This window comes from Canis aureus, chromosome 7 (genome assembly GCF_053574225.1).
Source record: "Canis aureus isolate CA01 chromosome 7, VMU_Caureus_v.1.0, whole genome shotgun sequence".
In the NCBI taxonomy this organism is placed as follows: Eukaryota; Metazoa; Chordata; class Mammalia; order Carnivora; family Canidae; genus Canis; species Canis aureus.
In genome coordinates this window covers 26,995,001-27,005,164 of record NC_135617.1, presented here as the reverse complement: position 1 = coordinate 27,005,164, position 10,164 = coordinate 26,995,001, and the positions used below count along the sequence as shown (strand labels likewise).

Below are 10,164 nucleotides of genomic sequence, written 5' to 3'. Positions count from 1 at the left end.
TCCTGGGCTGTTTAAGTGTGGGTGGGTGTGTGTCCAGATACTACTATTGCCATTAAAATTAGCTAAGATTTTTGGTACCAAAAACCTCAAAAGTCAGTTTCTCCCTTGATATCAGCTAATTAATATTTAATATCAGAAAGCCTAATGTTTTGTACCTGGAAGCAGTTCTTAAGAATAGCCAAAATGGTCTAAGATGTCTTAATTGCTTTTAATGTAGAAAATTTTTTAAGGATTTAGACTCTAATCAACAGAGCAGATAACAAAAGTATAAAAGAATAAATTCTACAAGTTAACACAGACTCATCAAGTCTTGAAAAGGTGGGTTTGAGAGATCAAAATAAGGGATGTAGTCTCATTACCAGGTAAAATAGCATACACAAAGGTAGCTATGTTAAATATAAATGGAACAAAATACTGCTCAATGGTTTCTTTCTAAATGTTCTAAATGTTAGCATAGAAATTATATGCTAAAACAAAAGCTATTTTACTATTCCCAAAAGGCCTTTCAAAATAATCTGCTTTGCCCACTCAAGAATGTCACTAAATTTGCATATTTAATTACAAAATGTCTTTTTTTTTTTTTTTTTTTTTTTTTTTTTACAAAATGTCTTCTATGTATCCTTTTAGCATGCTAGGTGCTGTTCTCTTTCCCAGTAAGATATATTCAAACTTTTCTTAGACAATTTATTTTAAATGAGCCCTTAACATGAATGTGGTAATACAGAATGATGGTTTCTTCTAACAAATTCAAGATAATTTAACTTATTGCTGTATTTTACTACCCAGTTCCACCTAAACGTAACACTTCTTATACTAAGTTGTACCACCATTTAGGTACAAAAGATGAAGAACTGAGGCTATTAATTTTTCAGTTACAAGACTACAAGAAACAGGAGCCATTTTTCATGGGGGACAGGGGTAGGAAAAGGAATAGGCGAGACCTCCAGGTTGCAAGTGAACAGGGAAGAAATGTAGGTGGTGATTGAAAGTTGTGAAGATGCTTTCAGGATCAACCTTCTCGCAGCAGATAATCTGCCTGGGAGGGGTGAGGACTCCTGCAAACAGGCACTCTTCTTTCAGGCATGGAGGAATACCCAGCTTGCCTTCCTGCTCCCAAGGAAGCTAAAATACAGCCTGTTAATCCTTATGATGTTCTCACACACACAGCACTTACAGTCAGCCATCTGTAACACCAGACTTTTATCAAGTCCTTCTTTCATAAATATGAATGATGAAGAACCACCAAACATTTGAAAATAATTAGAGGCACAAGAAATAAATAACCAAAGTGAACTAATATTTCAATGCATCATATTAATTGGTAATTTAAAAAAAATCTTCAGAATTCAAGAATGAGCAAAACAGTCTATATATAAATAAGAACAGGAAAAAAAAAAGAACAGACTATCCTACTGCTGAAATTTAAGTCAATATATGCCCTGAAAGGCGAGAAAAAAGGTAACATATTCTGTAAAATGTAAAAGCTACAGTGATAAATGAAAATAGTTTAAACAGAAGAGAATCAATCCAGTACAATTCTTTCAATCCAAGCTCCAAAAAGCAAGCAGAAAAACTGAAAAAGGTAGAAAGGAAAATTCTCAGCAACTAAGAAACCCTTAGGACCTCAAGGTAAAAAAAAAAAAAAAAAAAAAGTGAATGAAAACCTCTAAAGTACACTATGCAAAAAAAAAAAAAATACACTATGCAGTCTCATGAAACTTTAGAAAAATCAATTGATGAAAAAAATCTGAATGCCTAAGAAAAAAAGGTTATTTACAAAATAAGAATTACATTCAAATCAAGACTGTTCTTAAACAATGGAGCCATATCTCCAAAGTTCTGATGGAAAAGGATATTGCAGCTAGAATCCTATGTCCAAACTGTCAATCAACAGCGAGGGTGAAACATTTTACAGTATGCAAGACTTTTTATAGTTCATGTACCTTTTCTGACATTACCAGAGAACATACTGCAGCAAGAACAAAAGGGAATCTAAGAGGAAGCTATGGAACCTAAGAACAGTGGAACCCAGCAATGGAATGGAAAAAGGAATCCTGGTATGATAGGAGTACATAGACAGGAGTACACAGAACATTAAATATGATTAAATAACCGAGAGATCTTTAGCAAAAAGAAAGGGAATTAGAAACTCAAGAAAAAAAAAAATCTAAGTCATGAACCTAAACAAAATGAAGGACCATTAAAATAATTCATTTTATCTCTTAGAATTTGCCTTTCAAAGGACGCAGGTTTTGTCAAAATAGGATTACCTATGAATCTAAATACATTATCCATTACAGATGCTACATTTTATCTATCTTCAGTCTGGAGGCAAAATAAGATAATCCGTGTCATTAAGTGTCATAAACCTGACAACAGACAAGATAGCGGTGTCAGAGATGAAGGAAAAGAACAAAATACTGAGTGTGCTGCTTCCTTAAATAGCGAGGAGCAAACAGATACTGAAATTGGTATAGAGGCTTACGTAGTTTGAATAATAAAGGTAATCACCTGAATTCAAAATAATTCAGCAAAAGGAGAACAGAACTAGTGTAAGCTAAACTCCTCACATGGGAGTTTAAATACTGCTTAAATTTAGTAATCAAGAGAGATGTTAACAGTGACCATTCTAAGAACTAAAGAAAGGAGTCCTCTCTGTAAATCGGATAGAGTGAGTAGAGATGCAGACTTTCTGTGGTAGTTAAAGGCTATAATACATTGGATTCTATCTCCTGTATTCCAAGAATAGATCTTATACTATTCAAGCTAAAATATCACCTAAGCATACATAAATTACACCTTTCTCAAACTAGTCAGAATGAGATGTAGATACCTTGAATTCAGAGCCTCCTTTTTCAAGTGATTTTTCAACAACCTACCAACTGAAAGGTAAATACAACTATCCATACAGAAGCAACCATTGCTCAAAGTTACTTTAAAATATAGTAGGGATCACTTAGAAATACCTTTGTTCGGGATGCCTGAGTGGCTCAGCGGTTGAGCATCTGCCTTCAGCCCAGAGAATGATCTGGGAGACCTGGGATCGAGTCCCACATCGGGCTCCCTGCATGGAGCCTGCTTCTCTCCCTCTGCCTATGTCTCTGCCTCCTCTGTGTGTCTCATGAGTAAATAAATAAAATCTTAAAAAAAAAAAAAAAAAAAAAAAAAAAAACCTTTGTTCAAGACTTTGAAACTTTAACTTTCTAAGTACTTATCTAGCCTTCATGCTTTTCTCAGGTATCATCACTTATCCTCTCTAAAGTATACTGCAAAAAAAGCTTATAAACGTATTAGACTTAAAACATAACCAGCAAAACATGAATTCAATCTTGAAGTATCCCTTCCTCATAAGAGGTTTGTAATGGGATGCTCTTTCATTCAGCAACTTGGTTGGTATTAACCTGAACATCAGTATAAACAAAAATTGCTGAGCTGGGTTCTAATAATTACAGTATTTTTAAAGTGGTATTTCAAAGCCAACTGTTCTTTTAACTTCCAATTTTGACTTTTTTAAAACGTCAGATGTACAATTTAAATGTGAATCTTCATGATCTTCATTTACTTAAAACATTGGCACTACATGCTCATTTTTAAAAGTTTTCTACATCTATATACAGTGGTTCAGTTTTCCAAGTTAGCAAGCCACAAGCCTAATTCAATAATAACCAAATTCCCACCAAACCAAAAAATATTTGAATATTTTAAAATGCCTAATACCTTTAGTTCAGATTTCCCTCCCTAAAGGGGCTTCCTTTCTGAGGCGGCCAAAGAAACCACATAGAAGAGATTGGACTGCTAAGACCAACACTAGGCAAAGATAAAATAAAGAAACTGAAGTACCTACGATATCTGCTGCTGGGACCTTAACTATGGCTGATGCTGTTCTAAATGCTAAATGGCTCTTTAAGAAACCAACAGATCAACTAAGATTTCTTAGGATACAATTTCAGGATAAAAGCTTTCTCATATTTTAATTCTATTTATAAATGAATCTCAAGTTAAACAGCATTCCTAAAGGAAAATGTACCTGTCCTTAATGTGGAAGGATTTTTAATTCAATGTATGCAAATCATGTAGATTTTTACTATTTCAAGAAAAAAGTGATAGATTTTGCCAACCAAAATCACCATGTACATTTCCATGTAGCCACAGAGAATTGGAAAGTGTATTCTACCAATTTTTACAGATGACCTTTGACATAACTGCTCATTGCTTTTGGTTTTCCACCAAACTGATTCCAAATATTGAATATACCAAGACACACTATTAGTATATATGCTTTTGAAATTTTTCATGACGTTATAGAAGTTAAAGCAATTTTAGAAGCCAAATTACTGAACCTTCTAATTAAAGTGACATAAACAACTAACATATTAAAAATACATTCTTAAATACAAAGTCGTAAGGATTTCTTTACTCATGACATAAAAAATGGGGTACCTGGCTGGCTCAGTCAGTAGAGCAACCAACCCTGGATTTCACGGTCGTGGGTTCAAGCCCCACATTGCATATGAACCCTATTTATCCATTTTGTGTTCAAATGATGCAATACCGACGTTTTCGAATTCCCATAGGAAAAACCAGGACACCTATGTTCAAAGCCATAGATTACACAAATGCTGCATTCAAATTTCCTTCACCTCATTTAAATTTAATTAACATTAAGAGACCCGTCAGATGAAATGTTGGAACTCCTCTGGTATGTTGCACATTTCTACACTTAGAAGACCAGATTCTGAAATCTACCTTCTGTTCTACAAGTTTTTTTTATTATTGTGAACAAGCTCATATTCTTTAATCTGTGGCAGGCAGGTCTGCATCAAAAGCCCTGTCCCCTTACCCAAAGTAAAAATTGACTGTAGTTCCTAAGTGACAGAAGATGCAGATATCCTAAAATTCTCTCCAAAACAATTTCATAAGTCGTTTCAGAATACAGACTGAAGCCTAAGTCAAGAAATGACACTTCATGAACATTAGATAGCAGCCTTTAGAACACCCCTCAGATTAGAAGTTGTTTTAAAACCACTTTATAGACAAAGTGAAAAATCAGGTACTCATTAAAGACTGTAGTAAATTTTTCTAAAATAACTTTGATTCTACTAAGTTTATTGGTTGTGTTAGAAACATATTCTAGGAAATGAACACGAATTTCCAAAACGATTTATGAGGATTCCTCCCTTAGTCTTACGCAGCAGTCTTATTTCAACAAAAAGGTGCTAGTTTGGTCTTTGCCAAGTAAACAATGTCAATGGTTTTCAAACTGCCCTAGAGGTGACCCAGAATTCTTCAGGTGTAAAACCTCCATGACTGCTCCGAAAAGACAAAAGCTTTTCACCAAATGGCATAAAGTTTGGTTATCCTAAATACAAACTAAATTCTGCACTAAGTGACCTACTAAAAGGATTTTTGTCTGGATGAAGTGGCCAAAATTACCACTACCTGACCCGCACCCGCCCGCCAGGAAATTCTAGGGCTGTGAGCCAAACCCTTCAGATGTATTTACAAGTTCCCCATTCTTTGATGTTTGCCAACTTAGCTTAATGAAACCCATTTTAAGCTGAGTTTACCTACCTAATCTCATTTGCAGTCATCTAAATGTGCAATTTTATTAAAACAGGTCCGTTTGTTCACTCCACTCTCCTGAATTACTTGCAACTTCATTTCCAAACCTTCAGAGAAAGATCGTGAGAGAGAATGGAAGAACATTGCATGGTAGGGTATATTCCCAGAAAAGAACCACCAAATTCCCATTAAATTCTTCGAGTTCACTGGCACGTGTGTGACCACAAAATATTTTCACCAATTAAAATTTAGTGAAGACCAACACTATATGTTTACATTCCTCCCCATCATGTGCTTGAATTAGGGATCTTGGGGAATCTGTTTTTACCAGTGGCTAGTTACTTTGAATGTATAATCAAAAGGTGAAGAGATCTAAAAGATTCCAAGTGTCTATTCAAAAGCTGTTAAGTGAAAAACGATGAAATGGAGGACACCCACAATAATTCTTGGACTCCTGGAGATCCTAAGACATGCTACAAAAATAGGTCTTTATTCTTAGGAAAATATAGTCAGAGCTAGCTTCCTTATGCTATACATAAAATCTTAACATCAGAGGCAGTACAGATAGTACAGATAGTTTTTGAACTGATCTCCAAACAAGCACAAACCCACTACGTTAAAAAGAACAGGTAAGTTGAGGTTTTTGGCAAAAGACAGTACTTCACACATCTAATCCAAATCAAAGAGCCTGCAGACAGTTGTTTTCAGTGAGATGAAAGGAATGAAATAAATATAAATTCTATGGATAAATAAATGTAAGAGACAATTTAAATAAGCTAAGAGAACTAATATTTCTTTTAAATAAAAGTACTAGTCAGGTACAAGCTTTTGTTTCTCAATGCCAGACTTCTAAATGTTTATCAGACTACTGTTAAAATCATTAAAAACCTAATCTTGGACCAGAGCATTGGTTATAATACTGTTTTCCATTCATAAAAAAGATGGTTTTACCAACTGAATGCTTCAGGTCCTGAGAAATAGTTTATGTTTATTACTGAAGGCAGACTGTGGTGCTAATAGAACTTACATTTAAGTACTTTTTAAAAAAGTGACAGACCAAAAAGTCCATCTATTAATTTGCCCACAGTTAAAAATGTCTTTGAACATTGGTTTATAATTAGTATCTTAAGAAAAGTAGTGGCATGCCCTATTGAGTGGTCACTGAGTAAATGCTACACTTTAAAACATCATCCTCACAAGTCTGTTCATTTTATGTATTATTAAGTGTTTTATTCGTTCATTTTACACCCACCATTTAAGTCCGATGGTCAGCTAGAAATTTTATGGAATACATCACTGGGGGAGAAAATGATCATGGTGGGTATTCCTGAAAGTTTTAGGAATCTGAGCAATCATTTACTCTAGGGTTAGCTCCCTCTCCTAAATGCATGGAGTCCTTCTACATTTAATCTCTCCCCTTAGAGACATGGCTTACTCTGTCACAACAGGTGATCTTTTGCTATGTTTCTAATCAACAGTGACTTTGGCTTAGCAGTCAGAAAAAGCTGTTCTGCATGTGACAATTTTGCCCATCTAGCAAGTGTTCAACCTGATATTGAGTCTTTCCAAATACATACAAGTAAATACCCGAGATCACCCCATCAATCCATTCCTATTAAAATCCTATTTTATCATGAGGAAAATGTTTATATTCTTAAATCAGACTTGCAGTAATTGATAAATTTCTCATGATGCTACAACCACCATCATGAGTGTGCAACCCCTCTTTTTGTGCTCAACCCCCACTTCATTTCTAATAATCTGATTCAATTGCAATGGCTGAAAATCTTCCACAAAAAGCATGTTTGGAAAAATATATATAACACAATTTTCTCACAAAGCAACTTTCTGAAAACTGATTAACTAAACTGATGATCACTTTTGATTGCCAAGTAGTCTGCAGAAACAAAATCTTGCGTCTGTTTGTTTAGGTAACTCAAGTTTTCTTGTTTAACAATCAGAATGCTTTAAGGATACATTTTTCACCCCAAGGAAGGGACTTGACTCTTGGATTTAAGACCCATTCCTTGACAATATATACAAAATTACTTTTAACTTGTCATCTGTCCATTCTTTGAAGCTGTCAAAGCCAAGAACCCATAAACAAATCACAAATAGCAATAACCTACATTAGTTAACATTCCCCTTTTAACATGTTGACATTTTTACTAAAGGATTAGTTATTTTTGCATTTCCATTTCTCATATCCCATGACATTCCATATAAATTGCATTATTGCTTTATAGGCCACACAACATTCAAAAGTATGTTTATATGCATTGCCTGTTTTCCTTGATCTCTTATTGATAAAGAGTTTGATGCTGATTTTACTACAGAAATTTAAGTTTGAAAATACCAGTTAGTATTTCTTCTCAGAACTTAATTGTTCACATCACTAATCACTACATGCATATTTAGCTCTGATTATATTGCTCAAAAACTGCACCCATTATCAGAACAGTGCAAATGATATTTAATTTTAAAAGTAATTATAATGGCTTGAATTCAAAGTTATTCAAATGAACACTGTCAAGTAATTTCACTTGAGTGTGTATATATTTCATCACCACTGTTTAATTACCCATCGATTCTTCACAATTTCTTTGTATCATCGTTTTCCCTCCCAAATCCCCAAACTAAGAATGCCAAATAGTCCTGGAAACCCACAGCTCCTTATTTTAATATTTCAAGAACACATTTGTGAACTCACAAAAATGTTCATCTTTCAACTTTGACAATGCAGTTCTTACTTAAATCAAACAAACCTGTCCTAAAATCCCAACAAATAATTCTGAGAATTAACTTAAACACCTTGACAGTGTCCCTTAAAAAAGGGTATGACAGTAAAGTGCCAATAGGCATGGCAATGACCTCTTTGATGGGATCATTTAACTCCTTGGAACTGGGAAACGCCAGCACCAAAGATTACACTGAGATTCAATTTTACTGAAGGCTACATTTAGTTTACCCACTTTCCACAACCTATTATACTCATTATGTTAGAATGAAATGTAAATGTTTTGTGTAGCCCTCAAACTTACACTAAGATTTGAAAGAGATGTACTTTAAAAAAGCACGGGGTAATATATAAAATCAGTGGCAGAAAGTTTCATTAAGCACCAGGAACTAATTTTTGTCACCCCATACTCATTTTGTAGGTAAGTTTCAATAACCGGCAAGGCACATTTACATATATTCCAATGAATACTTATTGACAAATTTTAAATTACACTCTATGTCCCAGCTATCCCAGTAACTGACATACAACATACTAAAATGGTTTATTAAGGTAACATAAAAAAACCAATTAATGTGAAACATACAGGCTATTGGCAACCACTATTCTAAAATTATGTAAGTACAAATAAACATACTGAAATGTGTGCAATTCTAAGTTTTTAAACCAGAGTATTTCTATACTAACACACATTTATATTAATGACACATAAAAAAAATAAAAACTTTATTACAAAAATAAGTTACACTCGCCTCCAGCTTACAGTATAAAACAATTTTATTTGCAGGAATGCAAAATGATTGTTTGCCATGAGCATTTTGAACATATGACATGTCTAATTTTGTTAAATTTGCATTTACTGGGGGAACTGGTGTGTATAAAACCTTAATTAAGTATAATAAGCTCTGATCTTCATCGTGGTGCCTATTGGGTATGTGATATAACTGCAGTATCCCTTTGGGGAAGGGGAAAAGGGATTTCTTTATAACCAAGTCCTAATTAAACTATAATTTCACTTTTGACTTTAAGCTATCAATTTAGGACTTGGCAAAAAATTTTTGAGGGTGATTCAATAGAGGATGCTTCACCACTGAACACTCACTGTCATCAAGGTGCTTTAGAAAATTAAAAACATAGCACAAATGATTGTACTCTATTCTACAAGTTATCATGACCTGCATAAGAAATGGAAAGCTGATTCACATTTTTGCAGTGATCAGCAATAAGAAATGCACTAATGAAACATACCTTTTACCTAAAAAGCTAAACTACAGCCATATACTAATTTCTATGATTTATGAAAAAACTTCAAAATATCCAAATGTCAGGCTTTGCTGTACAATTGTCAGTTTTAGTCTGACTTTTTATAAAGGGACACTGCAGTATTTAGTACAAGTTCGGATGCACTTTTTTTGAACATCTGATGTCTTACAAAAGTAACATCTTGCTAAACTATTATACATCCAAATAACTACAATATCTGAAGAAGCAAGGCTGCTTTTTCAGCCACAAAATACGACAAAAGCAAGGCCTGTTATGATGGTCATGAGGAAGTCTTACAAGCCTCTGAAACTAAAGGCAACTAAGAATGTTACATTTGGTATATTAAAATCTTACCCTCATATCATTTAACAAGCCTTGCTTTTATCTACAAAGATTTTCTATGTACAGTACAGACAGGGTATAGTTCAATCCTCTGCTACTGAGGTAGTTAACCAACCCTTTAAAAAAGGTTCTGAAAAGAACCACTATCTGGAATGCCTGACTAACCAGCTCTGATGATTACACCTGAAACTGCATATCTGAACACAATTCAAAAGTGATTACTATAAAAAAGATATAGACAATCATGATTAACCTTGGTA

At 34.1% G+C, this 10,164-nt stretch overlaps 1 protein-coding gene across 4 annotated transcripts in view; it reads right to left on the bottom strand.

Annotated features, from left to right (window-relative positions):
- Positions 1-6,031: 6,031 nt before the first annotated feature.
- SYNCRIP (synaptotagmin binding cytoplasmic RNA interacting protein) overlaps positions 6,032-10,164 on the bottom strand; it is a 30,795-nt gene continuing 26,662 nt past the window's right edge. For all 4 annotated transcript variants that reach the window (XM_077903168.1, XM_077903169.1, XM_077903170.1 and 1 more), the window contains exon 12: positions 6,032-10,164. This exon is cut by the window's right edge. The gene's annotated coding sequence lies outside the window, so the exon portion shown is untranslated.